Below are 17,685 nucleotides of genomic sequence, written 5' to 3'. Positions count from 1 at the left end.
CTACAACCTTACCAGCATTTGTTATTTTTAGTTTTGTTTTTAATAGCCATTTTGACTGAGATCAAATCTCAATGAAAATTTGCTTTGTATTTCCCTTATGACTAAAGATATTGAACATTATATATATATATATATATATATATATATATATATATATATATATACACACACACACATACATACACACACACAAACACACACACACACATTGGGCATTTGTACTTTATTTGAAAAATTTCTGTTCCAATCATTTGCCCATTTATTGACTGGATTACTCATTCTTTTGTTGTTAGTTTTTTAGAGTTCTTTACATATTCTTGATATTAATCTTCTGTCAGATGAATAGCTGGTGAAGATTTTTTCTCATTCCATAGATGGTCTCTTCACTCTATTGATTGTTTCCTTTGCTGTTAATAAGATTTTAAAATATATGTAATCTTAATTTGTTAATTCTTGCTTTTGTTTCCTGAGCTACTAAAGTCTTTTTCAGTAAATTGTTGCCTGTGCCAATATCTTCCAGTGTTTTCCCTATGCTCTTGTAATTTCAGAGTTACAGATCTTACTTTAAGGTCCTTCATCCATTTTAAGTTGATTTTGGGGGTGAAATATGGGTACCTAGTTTCAGTCTTCTATAGGCTGATATCTAGTTTTCCCAGCACCATTTATTGAAGAGGCTGTCTTTTCTCCATCTTTGGCACCTTTATGGAGAATCTGAAGGTTGTAGATCTATGGGTTTATACCTTGGTCCTCTTTTCTATTCCTTTTGTCTATATGTCTGTTGTTATGCCAATACCATGCTATTTTTTTGTTTTTATGGCTCTGGAGTATGTTTTGAAATCAGGCATATTATGCCTGTAGCATTGCTCTTTTTGCTCAGGATTCCTTTGACTTTTTGTGATCTAGTGCTTCCATATGAATTTTGAAATTTTTTTCTAATCCTGTGAAGAATGTTATTGGTATTTTGATGGGGATTGCACTGGATTTGTAGATTGCTTTGGATATTATGGCCTTAAATTTAAGAAATATTAATTTTTCCAATCCAAGAACATGGGAGGTCTTTCCATCTTCTAGTGTCTTCCTCAATTTATTTCTTCATTGTTCCATAATTGTCATTGTAGATTTCTCTCAACTCCTTCATTAGGTTTATTTGTAGGTATTTTATTTTTTGAGACTCTTGAGAATGAGATTGCTTTCCTAATTTCTTTCTCAGTGAGCTCATTATCAGCATATAGAAAAGCTACTGATTTTTGTATTTTGATTTTTTAAACAAAATGTATTTTAACAGCAAACAAAATACAAAATGACTCTATGCAGAAAACAGAAACATTTGATTCTTTCCCCACACATTAGAACTTGCTGCCAGTGGCACAAGCCTGTAATAACAGAGACTCAGGAGTCTGAGACAGGAGTTCAAGGTCAGTCTCAGCAATTTAGTGATGCCCTAAGCAACTTAGAGAGACCTTATCTCAAAAATAAAAAAAGATTCTGGATGTAGCTCAGTGGTAAGACATCCCTGGGCTCAATCCCCAGTACTAAAAAAAAAGTTCTTTATTCCCAGAACATAGTTGGGTATACATGCATGTATGTGTACTTATGGTTCACTTCACAATATGTTCATTACACAGGTGCTGCATTGCAGGGATGGGAGCAGATCATTGCAGGGGAAAGATACTGAAAACCTACTTCAAGAGATAGTCCTTTGCCACTTCAACATCTTCTATCTTGTGACTTATTCCAAATTATTTCCTTTTCCCCTCTTTTCTTTCCTTTCTTTGCTGGGGCATAAATCCATGGCCTTGCACATGTTAGGCAAGTGCTCTACCACTGAGCCACACTCCAGTACATCATAATCTTTCTTTTCAGGGGAGAGAATTACTGATGAAAGTGCAGTCAAGAAAAGAATCTTCCTTTCTCACTGCCACTGCAGATCCAGTATTCTCAGTGATCCTTAGTCACTTCTAGAAACAGGTCACCCAGCACAGTGAAGCTACTTCCCTGTCTCCTGATACACTTTGCTACTACATTCTCTGAATTCCCTGAACCTCAGAATTCCAAGTATCACAGCCAGTGCTACCTGTAAGATAAAAGCAGAAAAGGCCCTCCTCTTCTGGTACTAGGTTTCCTCTTCTCAAAAATGATAATTATAATAATAATAAAAGATTCTGGTTCTCTGTCATTAAGAAAAAGAAAAGACTTTGCCAAGATATCCCACCTCTCCCTGTGCCTGTCCCTGTATCCCTCCACCAATAGTATTTTACTTCCATGATGGGTAACCTTATATGATACTGTCCATGACTACTCCAGAGCATTCTGTGACTGCCTTTAGCAAAACCTTCCTGGGAGGAGAAGATGAGACCCAGGCAGGAAGGTGGTTGGCATGTGAGCTCCTGGCACGTTCTCTGCGAACTTTCAGCCAACCTTGGGAACCTGCCAGTTCTCATTCCATGTCCAGGCACCACCATGCTCTACTGGCTCCTCAGGTCTGCAATGGGACAGGTGGCCTGCATGGGATGGGTGCTAAGAAGGAAGGGAATGGGTTCTTTCACAGTCTGTTAATGATTTGATCCTCAACTATATCCAGAGGGCTTCCATCACTGCCCAGTCTGTTCCAACCAGGGTAAAAAGTTAATGTTCCCAATTTTCTTGTGTAATTCCATTCATCAGAAGGAGGTTGCAAGCCATGAACTGCACCCGTATGATATTATTTGTCTGTTCAATATACATACCCATGAGTTTGCTGGAGGAGCTGTGGGCAAGCACACTGTAGCAGGTGCTCCTGTTGTCCTAGATGTGCACTAAGTTGTCCATGGAGGCAGAGATGACAAGTCTACTGTCTGGGGTAAAGATTAGGCTGGTGATGCTGTCTGTGTGGCCTCTCAGCTCTTCAAAAATGGTCCCAAAGGCCAAGTCCCACAGATTCAGCTGCTGGTCCTCACTAGTGGATGCCAGGTATGACCTGCTGGGAGAAAAGGTGAGAAAGAACATGGGGCCATGGTGATCCATGAAGAGCCTTATTGAATTCCTCTGGTGGGTGCCCTATAGCCAGACAGTCTTGTTGGAACATCTGGCTAAGTAGTTTGTGTTAGGGTGGAACTTGACACAGTACACCTTTTCCAGGTATCCTGCATATATCCTTAGAAGGTACATCTGATCAAATGACCACAACCTGGCAGTATGGTTGTGGGACCTGTTGACAAACTACAGTCCATACAGGCTGACTTCCAGATCCCACATGGGATGGGCATGTGTTTGGTATGACATAATGTTGGTGAAACTGCCCAGGTCCCAGTATCTAATGGAGATGTCTTCAGATCAAGAGAGCAACCCTTAGCTATCTGCTAGGAACAGCATGGTGTATACTGGTCCACAGTGTCTTCATGTCTGCCTGCACTGTTTTCCTCAGCATCTTCCTCATCCTTCAGAGTTGTCACAGGCCAGGAGGATACAGGATGTATTTATGTAATGGGGATCTGACTTCAACTTCTTGGACCACAGACTCCAGAGTTTTTTGTAGGAGTTGTCAAATCCAGCAGCAAGTAGCTTGCTATTGGAGGATATTTCCAGAGTATTGAGCAGTAGCTCTGTTGTAGACAACACAGAAGCAGATGGTGGTAAGGGAGGGAGGGCCGCCTTGATGCTGTCCTGCAAGACTTTCAGGGCAATGCCATTCTTCAGAATAGGGATGGGCACATCCTGGGGCTCCAGGCTGCTGCTGTTACTGAGCAAATTGTTGTCACTGGTGTAGAACTGGTAGTATGTTCTCTTGACAAGCTGTAGGTCAAGGTAAATGTATAATGTGAGGACCCTACACAAGGCAGTATTCTTGTAACTTTGAAGGTAGTGAATAAGGTAGTTGTAGCTGTCTTTTTGGAGGCAGACCACATACTTGTTGTCTAAGAACGCTTGAAACTTGAAGTTAGGATATCCTGGATGGTCAGCCGTTGCTTACTGACATCTTTCTAGTCTATGTTCTGCAGGAACATCCCATAGAAATCGCTGTAGAAATTTTTCATTGTGCTATTTGAGCTGTTGTGGACCAAGCTGAGATGGAGGTAGATGAAGAATGTGTAGAAGAGAGGCATCTCTCCATGGTTATCCTGGGAATCAAAATTAGTAAGAAATTTCCAATTTTCCAAACCATATTGCTGCAGACACTGTGGGCACAACCAGATTCTAACTGGACTATGAGGTGTGCTACCATCTCTTCAGCACTCTGTGACAGCTGCAAACTTTGCTTTTGAGGGTCATCAGAGTCCATGTACTGCCAGCATTTGAGGTAGCAGGACACTGCCATTGGAACCTGCTTGGTGCAAGCACACTTATTTCATGACTGAGCATCCCTGGTAGCTCTGAGCTGCTGCACCATGATCATCTGACCAAATGGGCACCGGACTGGGTCTCTGATGCCAATGCTGGGGCCAGGCCCTGTATATTGATTTTGTATCCTGCTACTTTGCTGAATGAAAAAAATAAAAAACAGTTCTAAAAGTCTTTTGATGGAGTCTGGAATTTTCTGAGGATAGAATTGTGTTATCTGCAAACACAGTAGAGCCCCCAGTATATGTTTCCAATCTGGACACCAGCCTGGGCCTAAGTGTATGGAGATACATTCACACATGGTGGCTACCGGTTAGGAAGCAAAGGCAACAGGTGAGATCCTGATTACTGTCCCTGACAAGCTAAGAGTTGAGGTAAGAAACACACTTGATTTTTGAGATATTTTTGGTATTTATAAACTATATATATTTTTGTTGTTTTGTAGCACTGGAGACTGAAACCAAGTCTTGCATATATTAGGTAAGTGATTTACCACAGAGCTACACCCCAGCTTCTAAAAAAATCTTATGAATTTCAGTTGTATCTGTTATTCCCCTTTCCATCTCTAATTGTATTTTTTCAGGTCTTCTCTCTCTTTTTCTGGTTAGTTTAACTAAGGGTTTGTCAATTTTGTTTATCTGTTTCATTAATACTTTGCATTGCTCTTTTAGAACACATACACAGTGTGTATTCTGCAGCTGGAATATTCTGTATATATCTGTTAAGTCTATTTGATCTATAGTGTAACATACCTCTGATTTTTTTTCCTTTTGATTCTTTGAATGATCTATCTATTGATAAGAGTGGGAAATTGAACTCAACTACTATTATTATCTATCTCTCCCTTTGTGTCCTGTAAAGTTTGTTTTATAAAAATGGGTGCTCTGACATTTAGTGCATATATGTTTGTAATCATTATATCTTCTTGATGAATTGTCCTTTTATCAATCTGTAGTAAGCTTCTTTGTTTCTTCTAACTGATTTTGGCTTAAAGTGTGTTTTGTCAGATATAAATATTAGCTATTTCTGCTTATTTTCTATTCCATTTGCTTGGAATACCATTCTCTGACCTTTCACTTTTAGTTCATGTATGTCTTTGTCTGTGAGGTAAGTTTCTTGCAGGCAGTATTTTTTTTAATCCAGTCAGCCAATCTGTATCTTTTCAATGGAGAATTAAAACAATTTATATTCAGGGTGATTATTATTATCCTTTTGCAATACTAGGGAAATAACCCAGGAGTGTTGTACTACTGAGCTACATCCCCAGCCCATTTTTATTTTGTATTTTGAGATAGGGTCTGACCTCAAACTTGCAGTCCTCCTGCCTCAGCCTCCGGAGTCACTGGGATTACAGGCATGTGTCACCATGCCTGGAACACTTGGGATTGTTATTGAAAGGTATGTACTTGTTCATGCCACTTGGTTATTTTTTCTAGTTTTCAATATTCTACATTTAATTTTTTTTTATTTTATTCATCTTAGAGTCTTGGTGGTTTCAGTATTAATAATGTTTGACTGTTTCCTAATTCTCATTTGCTTATCTACTCTTCTTACCGTATACCCCTTGCAAAGAACAAAGGATAAGAGTTATTCAACCCCCTCTTCTTTCCTTTGTGGTGCTTGTCAGGTGACAAGTAGGATTTGTGGCTAGAATGCTTCTCAGGTGCTTTGCACTACTGGAACAAGATAGGGAAGAATGCAGAGCCCCCTAGAAACAAATTCTCTATTTGGGTTACACATTCTGAGATGTAGGCAGATGCCAACTCCATGGCCTGTGAGAATACTGAATTTCCCAAGATTTATCTCTGGAGATGCACACTCAGAGGGCAGGGTAACACCAGCTCTATAAATTGCCCTTGTACATCCCAAGGGCAGAGAGAGGCTACAGAGTCTCAAAGATCTGTGCTAGGTGGAATGGCAGTGGGCTCCATGCAGTCTGCCCTCTATGGTTCTGCTGGTTCAAGTCCTGGCTCCCTAGCACCATCACATGTGATTGTTCACTCCCCCAGACTCTAAGGGCTGACCCAGCAAATTGCAGATCACAATGGGAAGTGCATTCGGTTTCCCACATGCTAATTTCCAAAACAGTAAACTAAAACCACAGGGCCCTTATCAATATAGCTCCCAATTGCAGCACTGTGAGTATATGCTGGGAAGTGAAAAGAACTTTTTCAGAGTCAGTTCACCATCCATATCTTAGAACTGTTGTTTGTTTTGCCTATATATTTCTACAGTGTGCTGAATCCTAGTATAGTGGTGTCTACTGGGACTCTTCTTCTTTCTCCTCTTCCCACACTGAGGGGATACTCTCACTTCCTCTGCTGTGCTTTCTTGTGATGAGTGCTGGGTCATTCTCTTTCACTCTGTATTCCACTATCCAACATTTTTGATTCCAGTGTTTTCCTACAGTCATCTACCTCAGTGAGTAGCTACATTCCAATTGCTTTAATTCTATTTCACAGAGATGCTAGTCTAGGCTGGGTGCCTCTAATCTGTCATCTTGCTTTATATGTTTTATGACCCTACCTCCCCCAATTAGACTGTGAGCTCTTTGGGGAACAGGAACTTCATTTTATGACTGGTGAACTCCTCAAATTACCCACTCCTCCCATCAGAAAAAGCATGGTATGTACATAGAATATATACCTACTATCTATGTTTACGGAGCAAAAGGAATAAAAAGTGATTTTGATATAATGCTTTCTCAATTTCTAAATTTGGTTTATTTCTTTAAAAACCTGTTTTGATGTGAAGACCAATGGAATAGAAGACACAGAGACAAACCTACATAGATAGTAATTTAATACTTGACAATGGTGCCAGAAGCATATGTTGGAGAAAAATAGCCTTAACAAATGGTACTGGGAAAATTGGATATCAACATGTAGAAGAATGAAACTGAATCCCTCTCTCTCACCTTGAACAAAAGTCAAATCAAAGTAGATCAGAAACCTAGGGATTATATCAGAAACTGCAACTGCTAGAAGAAAATATAGGCTCAACGCTCCAACATATTGGCATAAGCATCAACTTCCTTAACAAGATTCCTAAAGCTCAAGAAATTAAAACAAGAATCAATAAGTATGATGGCATCAGATTAAAAAGCTTCTGCACAACAAAGGAAACAAGAGTGTGAAGAGAGAGCCTATAGAATGGGAGAAGATCTCTGATACTTGTTCCTCAGGGGACTAATGGCCAGAATATATAAATTATTCAAAAACATAATTAGCACATCATCTTACATAGTTACTGTTTCTCTTTTTTCCTTTTGTTTTGAGAGCACTTGTTGCGATTTGGATCTGGAATGTTCCAGAAAGTCTCATGTATTGAGGACTTGGTCCTCAATGTAACAATTTTCAGAGGTAGGGGTTTGGAGAAGTGATCAAATCAGGAGAGCTCTGACCTCATCAGTGGATTACTCCATTGATAACTGAATGGACTTGTTATAGTATATATGTGAGGTGTCCCATAAAAGCTGTAGTCTGAGGTACGTTCTGACTTCAAAAATGTTACTCCTTAGGCTGAGGTTGTGGCTCAGAGGTAGAACTCTTGTCTAGCATGCATGAGGCACTGGATTGGATCCCCAGCACCACAGGAAAAAAAAAAAAACTAAATAAACAAAATAATGGTATTGTGTCCATCTACAACTAAAATTATTTTTAAACGTGGTTACTCCTCTACATGAGGGTGAGTTTTCTGCCTTCTTATCTAAGGGGATAGTTTACTTATTTTTTGCAAAGTATGTAATATTTATTAATTTTTGCCTCCTACCTCTGAGGGAAATCACTGTGATTCTTCTGTTTTATAAATACAGAAGCCAAATCATGAAGTTTGCAAAAATAGTGAGAAATCTGGAAAGAGATTCCTTGAATCTTCACTCTGGACTGTTCTTTATGCTTAGCATTATCCTAGATTTTCAGCTGCCTCATAGTAAGCTAAAGATTATAGTTCTTCAGATTTTTGCTAAATTATATATTTTATTGGCTTTAAAATATTCCATAGGCTCTTCACTTGTCCAGCAGCCCATGGAGACTATGACTCAAACAAAGTTAAATAATGACAGTACTTAAACTAGTAATCAGATCTCATGATTCTTAGCTTAGTACTCTTTCTATTGGTCAAAAAGGCCACACTTCTTTATGGATAATATTTAGCTATAGAAAAATAATAAAATATAGAGATTATAATTGACATAGAAATCCAGACCTATTCAACTCTTTTCATCTATGAGTATTTCATTACATGGGGCTTTTAAGTATTAGCTTTTGTGAAGAAAAGAGTCACCAATATTAATGAAAAGCATCTAGTAACTCTGAAATTAATCTTTTGTTTGATGTAGTAGACTTCAGAAGGTATAGTGAGGTGCTCCCCAAATAAGTCTTGCATAGGGTTTTCTTTGAGAAATAAAATAGTACAAATGAATTACTAATTACTAAATTTAGTCATATGTAGAAATGACTTATGATTATCTTTAAGTGTGTCACTGAAGAGATTTAGGAATCACCAAGTTTAAGCAAGTTAACTAGGGGATGCTATTAAAACTGAAGTTGGAGATACAACTGGATTCTCAGTTTCTGCTGGTGGGTGGGGTCTGCATAAGTTACAGGTCTCTGCAGCTGTGAAAGTCAATTTTAGTGTTAGCAGCCAATCACAACTCTGAGGGACTCAGCTGGCAAAGCCGAATTATTCACTACTCTAGAGTGGCCTGTTGCAGCTCTTACTGGTAGGCTATGCTCTCCAATGTTGCAGTAGACCCAGCAGTTCATTGCCAATTTCTTTCTAGCAAAATCAAAGAATGAAATTGACAGACACCAATGGAAGACGAGAATGAGTAGGATGTATTCAAGTGTGAAGAAAAAAACCCAAACTCTCATAGGGTGAGAAGAGACCCAACAGCAGGTTGCTGCTTAAGTGTATGAGTTTAGGGATTTATATAGCTCTTGGGCCAATGCTATGGGTCAAAATTTATGCAATTCAGGTCTTGGAAAAATACCAACACTATTGGTTAGCCCTTGATCCTGAACTTTCCTGAAACCTCCATTTGAGTCTGCCTCTAATTCCATTTTCCTGCTGCTCTAGGACAAAAGCTTAGATTCACTGTCTCTAATGGCATCATTAAGCCAATAATTTCCAAATCTGTATTTCCAATTGAGATCTCTCCCCTGAGTTCTAGTCTCACATACTCAAATGCTTACTTCTCCCCATTTACTTGTTCTTACAGAGATCTGAAAGTTGTTGTGTCTAAAACAGAACAATCTTATTTCCCACAGTAAATCTTCCTCATTTCAGCTAATGGCAATGCTGTCTCCCCAGTTGTTTAGATCAGAAACTCAAGAGTTATCTCAATTCTTTCCTTTTCCATACCTTTGTCATCCCCTTCATTATAAAGTATTAATAACTCTCAAATACAAAATACTTCTATCTCTACTTGCCATTAGCCTAGCCCAGGAAATTGGCACATCTTTTTTGGATATTGCAGCATGTTCCTCTTGTCCCTTTACAACATTTATGCAATTTGTTTAGTTAATTGATCTGCTACTTACTTGTGATTTTCTTTTTAACAATATTTTTGTTGCTAAATTATAATTATATACACTAGGCTTCTTTGTGATATATTCATATCTGCACATAGCAGAATTCTATTTTATTCTACTATACTTCTCCTTTCCCTCTGTTTTAGTCAGTCTTTTCACTGCTGTGACCATAAGACCTAACAATAACAGTTAGAGGAGGAAAAGCTTTTTTGGGGGTTCATAGTTTCAGAGGTCTTTTTAAAAAATATCTTTATTTTATTTATTTACTTTTATGTGGTGCTGAGGATCAAACCCAGCACCTCGCACGCACTAGGCCAGCACTCTACCACTGAGCCACAACCCCACCCACACCCCCTACTTGCTCCCATTTCAGAGGTCTTAATCGATAAACAGCTGACTACATTGCTCAGGGCTGGAGGTGATGCAGAGCGCCATGGCAGAGGAAAGCAGCTCAGAACAAGCCACCAGAAAGCAGTGAGAGCTCTCTCTACCACGGACAAAATATATACCCATAGGCATACCCCCAGTGACCTACCTCCTCCAGCCATACCCTACCTGCCTTCAGTTACCACCAAATTAATCCATTCAAGTGGATTAGTGTACTGATTAGGTTCAAGCTCTCATAAGCCAATTGTTTCATTGCTAAACTTTCTTGCATTGTTTCACTCATGAGCTTCTGGAAGACACCTCATATTTAAACCATAATACCACCCCCTCCTCCCTTGCCCTAATTTTTATCCTTTGCTCTACTGGTCTCCCTTCTATTTTCATGAGGTCCTTTAAGGGGTAGTTTAAATGCTCAAAACTTGTACACATTACTAAGTTTAGAACTTAAATGTCCCCCAAGGTTCTATCTGATAAAGGCTTGGTCCCCAAAGTGGTACTATTTAGAGGTAGTGAAACATTTCAGAGGTGGGACCTAGTGGGAGGCCTTTAGGTTATTGGGGGACATGTCCTTGAAGTGTAATTGGGGACCCCAGTCCCTCCTTGTTTCTCTTTTGCTTCTAGACTCCAGAGTGAGTGACTTTGCTTTATTGTGTGCTCCTGTCATTATTTGCTACCTTGCCACAGGTCCAATTGCAAAGGGGCCAACTGATCATGAACTGGAACCTCACAAATTGTGAACCAAAACAAACCTTTTCTCTTCATAAATTGATTGAGATATCAGTTATTTATTGTAGTAATGGAATGCTAACACATTATTGGGACATTTTATCATTTATAAAATATTTGGAAGACCAATGATTTGGAGCTGTCTATACCCATGTTTTCCAAATTACAATCCCTAAGTCCCCAGATAAAGTATTTTTACTTTTGTAGTTTCAGAGTTTATATTGATTGAAATTACATAGTGTCCATCATGGGATCTGAAGCAACTCATCTCTATCTCCAGTGCTGCAAATACTATAAGGATCCCTATTGTGCTCCACTGTGTCCTTAGTGGTTTTGGATTATAGCAGTAAATCCTCTTGGTTTCTGAATCTCTCATCTCTTTGGTCAAGTCTCTGAAACTTTATTTGTACATCCTTAATTTAGAGAGGGGCAGTCTTCATCTTAGTGCTTAAAAGGAACATTTTCATCTAGGTGAATATGCAGTTCTGGGGAGAGAAAACTTTCATTTTAAACATGCATAATTAGGGGGAGTTCCTTCTCTGATAATGCTACTGGTGGGTAACAGCCATCTGACTTCTTTTATGTTTAAAACCTATGGGTCCTTTTATTGAAGATGTCTGTCATGATGAACCAAAATTACTTATAATGATTTGAAACTATTTTGGCCTATTTGGGCATCTTTTAAAATTATTTATTTGGTACTAGGGATTGAACCCAGAGATGCTTCACCACCAAACTGCAACCCTAGTCCTTTTGTACTTTGAGACAGAGCCTTGCTATGTTGCTGAGGCTGGTCCAATTGCAAAGGGGTCAACATTTATGCAATTCTCCTGGGTCTTGAGATTATAGACACACATCACTGTGTTCAATAAGACATATTTTTTTAAAGAAACTCTTTTAAAAAAATATTTTTTTAGTTGTAGATGGACACAATACCTCTGTTTTATTTTATTTTATTATTTATGTGGTGCCAGGGATCAAACCCAGTGCTTCACACATGCTAGGCAAGAACTCTACCACTGAGCCACAACTCCATCCCAATAAGAGATCTTTTGATATTTCAAAATTGGTTTGTTTTTCTGCTCAATTAAAACTAAACAGTTTGATTGAGAAACATATCTTAATTAGTGTTTTGAGGTAACTAAACGTAATAATGAATCAACGATTGCTTCTCCTATGGAGCCAAATTCAGTTTTTTTCAAAAAATGTTTGAATTGTAAAAATCCTTAAAGTTTCTGAGAGTTTTCTTTCTTCAGAGCTTTTTATGCCTTCTTGTTCCTTGGACTTTCCTGGACCTTGCTGTCCTCTTTATTATAATACTAAAATTGTAACCCCTCAAAAACCTAGCCCTAACACTGTTCCATTTTAATGGCCCCCCAATTTTTTTGTGGTACTGGGAATTGAACCAAGTCCATCACCATGCTACATCTCTAGCCCTTTTTATTTTTCATTTTGAGGCAGAGTATTGCTAAGTTGCTGAGGCTGGCATGGAACTTGTGATCTTCCTGCCTCAGCCTCCTGAATTGGTGGGATTATATGTGTGTGCCATTCTGCTGGCTTAATGGCCCTGTTTAAAACTAGATCTAATGAAGATAATACTAAAACTGTTATATTTGTCCTTTGGACAAAGGCTGAATTGCGCATGCAATTGCCAAAGGTTTTCCATATGTTAAAGAAGGCTCAATTTAGTTCACTTTACAATTTGATATCTTAACCAAAATATGTCAGCCTGGCTTTTTAGGGTTATATCAACTTATCCACCTGCTTGTAGTAGATATAATGGATATAGAATGGATTACAGTGTCTAGTAGAAACAACCTTTCTGGGATTTTTCTAATGTGGGTATGAGAGGCCAACCAGATGCTTAGAAATTAGCTCAAGAACTTCATAAACAAATTCATATTTTCCCAATGCATTGATGGCCACCTTTTTCAACAGTGCTTTCAGTGACCAGGTGAATTAGTTTATGATTATTATGCTTGATTTAAGAAATCTTTTAAAGTTCTGGCATTAAACACCTGGTAGAAGGAACCAATAGTTTATTCCATTTGAGTTTTTAGCTGTTCTTTGGAATGGTCTAAGCAATTTAATTAAACACTTTTCCCTGGCATTGACTGAAAAAAAAGTCCTCCTGAAGTAGTTACTATAGCTGAGTAGCTGTCACAAACTATTGCTTTGAAAGTCTATTAAAGTTATGGACTTGCAAATCCAGGTTCTTAGCTCATGAGTCTTCACATGAAACAAATATCTCCTAAACCAAATTTCTTAAACTCCTTTGGTTTTTCCCAGGGCATTTATTATTGTAAAAAACCTGGGCATTTGAAAAAGTACCATAAATAGTTAGAGCATTGTGGCAAAGATGTGGGGAAGAAGGAACACTTATATACTGTTGGTGAGATTATAAATTAGTACAACTACTATGAAAATCAATATGGAGGTTCTGAAAAGACAAGGAATGGAATGTCATATAATCCAGCTTTTCCAGTCCTTGGCATTTATCCAAAAGAATTAAAGTCATCATACTATACTGATACATGAACACCCATATTTATGGCAGCACAATTAATAATAGCTGAGTTATGGAACCATCTGTCTATCAACAGATGAATGGATAAAAATAATTGGAAAGTATCTAAGGATGACACCATTTTCTAATAGTTCCTTTGTATATCTGTATCTCTGTTAGGGTTTTCTTAAAGCTGATGAGGCACATATTTCATCTTCTAAAAAGGGGCAAATGTTTTTACATTTTATCCCACATTAATTTTGAGTTATAGGACTTGAGGTATGTCTATAAATTTCAAAGCAAAACTAGAAAATCTGCTTCTGTTCATGTATTTGTATTAATATGTATTAATATATGTATGTAATATAATATGTAGTATTTTTCTCCCATAGCTTATAAAACATCTATTTTAATTGACATAAAATAATAAGTAGGGGTCTGTGGTTATAGCTCAGTGGTAGAGCACTTGCCTAGCATGTGTGAAGCACTGGGTTCTATCCTCAGCACCACATAAAAATAAATAAAATAAAGGTATTGTATTCATCTACAACTAAAAATAAATAAGTAAGCAAATAAATAAAGTACTTGTAGAAACAATTATACTTTTAGAAAAATGTTTTTCAAGTGTAAATGACTTTAATAATCATTTTTAGAATAAAAATATTGGTTTAATTCAAACAGACTTTCTATCAGTATTATATATAATAGAGAAACACACCTATCATCTCTGTTAGATGCTTAAGATCATAAAAATGTGTTTGACCTTAAAAAAGTAGGTCAATTAGGTGTAAATGGGATAAGAGTTTATTTTAAAACAGTATTTATTTTATAACATGCTTACTGTAAAGGCCCCTCTAAATCCTTAAAGTTTTGCTAAGTTAAGTGATATTTAACTTTCTAGGTCATTTCTGAGTAAGTTAAAATACTAAATCATCAATTATTAAGCATAGGTTAAAAGTTTGTATATTTTGGCATTTTGTTTTAATAGATTAGAAAACTAAATATATTGGGTCTGTTAGTAAACATGTCCCATTTCCACATTTAAAATTGTCTTATGAGAAAGTACATATTTCTAAAAACTTATAAATTGGTGTTAATCTACAGAATGTTGGTTCATGTTTACTAAGGATTAAAATTCTAATATATGGTAACTAAAAATTAGAAGAAAATTAAGTTTTTCTAAAAATTAAACATTGATATAAAAATATGCTGATGTTATCCTTTGTGTTCAAATCAAGTTTGATCCCTTGTGTTCAAATGGTAGAGTTTTTGAAGCATTTATTTCCTTTTATTGGTACATAATAATTATACATAACAGTGGAATTTGTTGTGATCTACTCTTTTTTTGTAGTTGTAGATGGACAGAATGCCTTTATTTGTTTATTTTTATGTGGTGCTGAGGATCGAACCCAGTGCCTCACATGTGCTAGGTGAGTGCTCTGCCACTGAGCTACAATAATCATCAATAATCAGTCTGTGATCTGCTCTTAATAGAAAATTGTAAGAGGTGTTTCTTTATCTTTTAGGTATATGGACTAAAAACAAAGATTCTAAAATTTCTTGTTCTTTGTGCTTTTGAAATCTTTTGTCATCCTGGGTTTATTTCATAATAATTCTATTTAATTATTTTAAACATTTTACTATGTTTGAAAAAATTCCCAAAATCAAATTATAAAATTAATCTTTTTGACCTAAAACTAACTTTGGGATTTTCAGAGGGGCCCTGGAAGTCCAAATAAAAATGATATTTAGCATTCTTTGAGTTATATTTGTATAATGTTATTAATGTATGTTTATAATGATATCTTTGTTTTATCATTGGATAGATGCCTTCCCCTGTCACAAGGCCACAACCATGACAGCCAGTAAAATACCATTAGAAAAGATTTTCCCTTTGTAGTGTACCCTATGAACTTCATAGTAACAGAGGATCTCATTTTACTGGACAAGTAGTTTAGTCTGTTTGCAAACTTGACCTATATTCCAACGTTTCCATTGTTCATATCATCCTCAATCCCCAGGATTAGTGGAATGCACTAATGAAATTGTAAAACTCAAATGGCTAAACTAGTGAAAACACTTAGCTTGCTCTGGCCTAAGGCGCTGCCCCTGGTGTTGCTTAATCTTAGACCTACTCCTTCAGGTAAAAACTAGCTGTTACCTTTTAAAATCATCACTGGCACTAGGGAGAGAAGGAACCTACCTCAACATCAAAAAGGCTATACATAAGAAACCCAAAGCCAACCTCATAGTAAATGGGGAAAAAAATGAAAGTATTTCCACTCAAATCTGGGGACAAGACAAGGATGTCCACTCTCACCACTCCTATTTCATATAGGGTTAGAAATTCTAGCCAGAGCAATTATGCAAGAGAAGGAAATAAATAGGATAAAAATAGGAAAGGCAGCCTGGTGGTTGTGCATGCCTGTAATCCCAGTGAACCAGGAGTTGGAGGCGGGAGGATTGTAGGTCAAATTCCAGCCTCAGCAAAAAGTGAGGCACTAAGCAACTCAGTGAGACCCTGTCTCTAAATAAAATACAAAATAGGGCTGGGGATGTAGCTCAGTGGTTGAGTGCCCCTGAGTTCAATTCCTGGTACCTCCTCTCCCCCCAAAATAGGAAAGGCAGAAGTCAAATTATCACTTTTTGCAGATGATATGATCCTATACCTAGAAGATCCAAAAGATTCCACCCAAAGGCTCCTAAAGCTAATAAACAAATATGGCAAAGTAGAAGGTTACAAAATCAACATGCCAAAATCAGTACCATTCCTATATACCAACAACGAATCTGCTGAGAAAGAAATGATTAAAACAATTCCATTCACAATAGCCTCAAAAGCATACTTAGAAATAAATCTAACCAAAGAAGTGAAAGACCTCTACAATGAAAAATATAGAACATCGAAGAAAGAAATGAGGAAGACCTCAGAAGATGGAAGGACCTCCCATGTTCACAGATAAGCAGAATTAATATTATTTAAATGTCCATAATATCAAAAGCAATATACAGATTTAATGCAATCTCCATCAAAATATCAATGGCATTCTTCACAGGACTAGAAAAAACATTCCTAAAATTCATTTGGAAGAGTAAAAGACCCAGAATAGCCAAAGCAATTTGAAGCCAAAAGAGCATTGCTGGAGGCATCACAATACCTAATATCAAATTATACTACAGAGCTTTAGAAACAAAAACTGCATGGTACTGGCATAAAAACAGACACCTAGACCAATGGTACAGAATAGAAGACAGAGAGACAAATCCATACAGATACAGTCATGTGATCCTTGACAAAGGTGTCAGAAATATACATTGGAGAAAAGATAGTCTTTTAAATAAATGTTGTTTGGAAAACTGGCTATCCATATGTAGAAGAGTGAAACTAGATCCTTATTCTCTCACCCTGTAAAAAATCAACTCAAAATGGATCAAAGACGTTGAAATTAGACTAGCCACTATGCAACTCCTAGAGTCAACATTCAAGCTTTTAGGCACAAGCAATGACTTTCTCAGTAGGACCCCTAAAACTCAGTAAATAATGCCAAAAGTTAATAAATGGGACAGCATCAAATTAAAAAGCTTCTGCACAGCAAAGGAAACAATGAGGAATATGAAGAGAGAACCTAACAGAATGGGAGAAAATCTTTGCTAGCTACTGTTCTGACAAAGGATTAATATCTAGAATATAGAAGAGCTCAAAAAACTGTACACCACAAAACCAAATATCCTAATTAATAAATGGGCAAATGAACTAAACAGACACTTCTCAAAAGAAGAAATACAAATGGTCAACAAATACAGGGAAAAATGTTCAACATCATTAGCAATTAGGAACATGCAAATCAAAACTACACCTAGATTTCATCTCATGCCAGTCAGAATGACAGTTATCAAGAACACAAATAATAATAAATGTTCAAGAGCATGTAGAGAAAAAGGAACATGTTTACACTGTTGGTGCAATTATAAATTATTACAACCACTATGGAAATTAATATGGAGACTCCTCAAAAAACTAGGCATGGAACCACCACACTGCCCAGCTGTACCACTTTTCAGTATTTATCCTGAAGAATTAAAGGCAGTTTACTACAGTGATACATGCATACCTATGTTTATAGCAGCACAATTCATAATAGCCTAACTATGGAACCAGACTAGGTGTCTATCAGTGGATGAATGGACAAAGAAAAAGGCATATATATATATATA

The 17,685-nt window shown here is 37.1% G+C and overlaps 1 pseudogene; it reads right to left on the bottom strand.

Moving 5' to 3' along the window:
* Positions 1-3,327: 3,327 nt before the first annotated feature.
* The window catches only part of LOC107160934, a 19,826-nt pseudogene continuing 5,468 nt past the window's right edge, over positions 3,328-17,685 (bottom strand).

This window comes from Marmota marmota, unplaced genomic scaffold (genome assembly GCF_001458135.2).
Source record: "Marmota marmota marmota unplaced genomic scaffold, marMar, whole genome shotgun sequence".
In the NCBI taxonomy this organism is placed as follows: domain Eukaryota; kingdom Metazoa; phylum Chordata; class Mammalia; order Rodentia; family Sciuridae; genus Marmota; species Marmota marmota.
The sequence above is the reverse complement of the archived record's forward strand: the minus strand, read 5'-3'. Positions and strand labels throughout refer to the sequence as shown.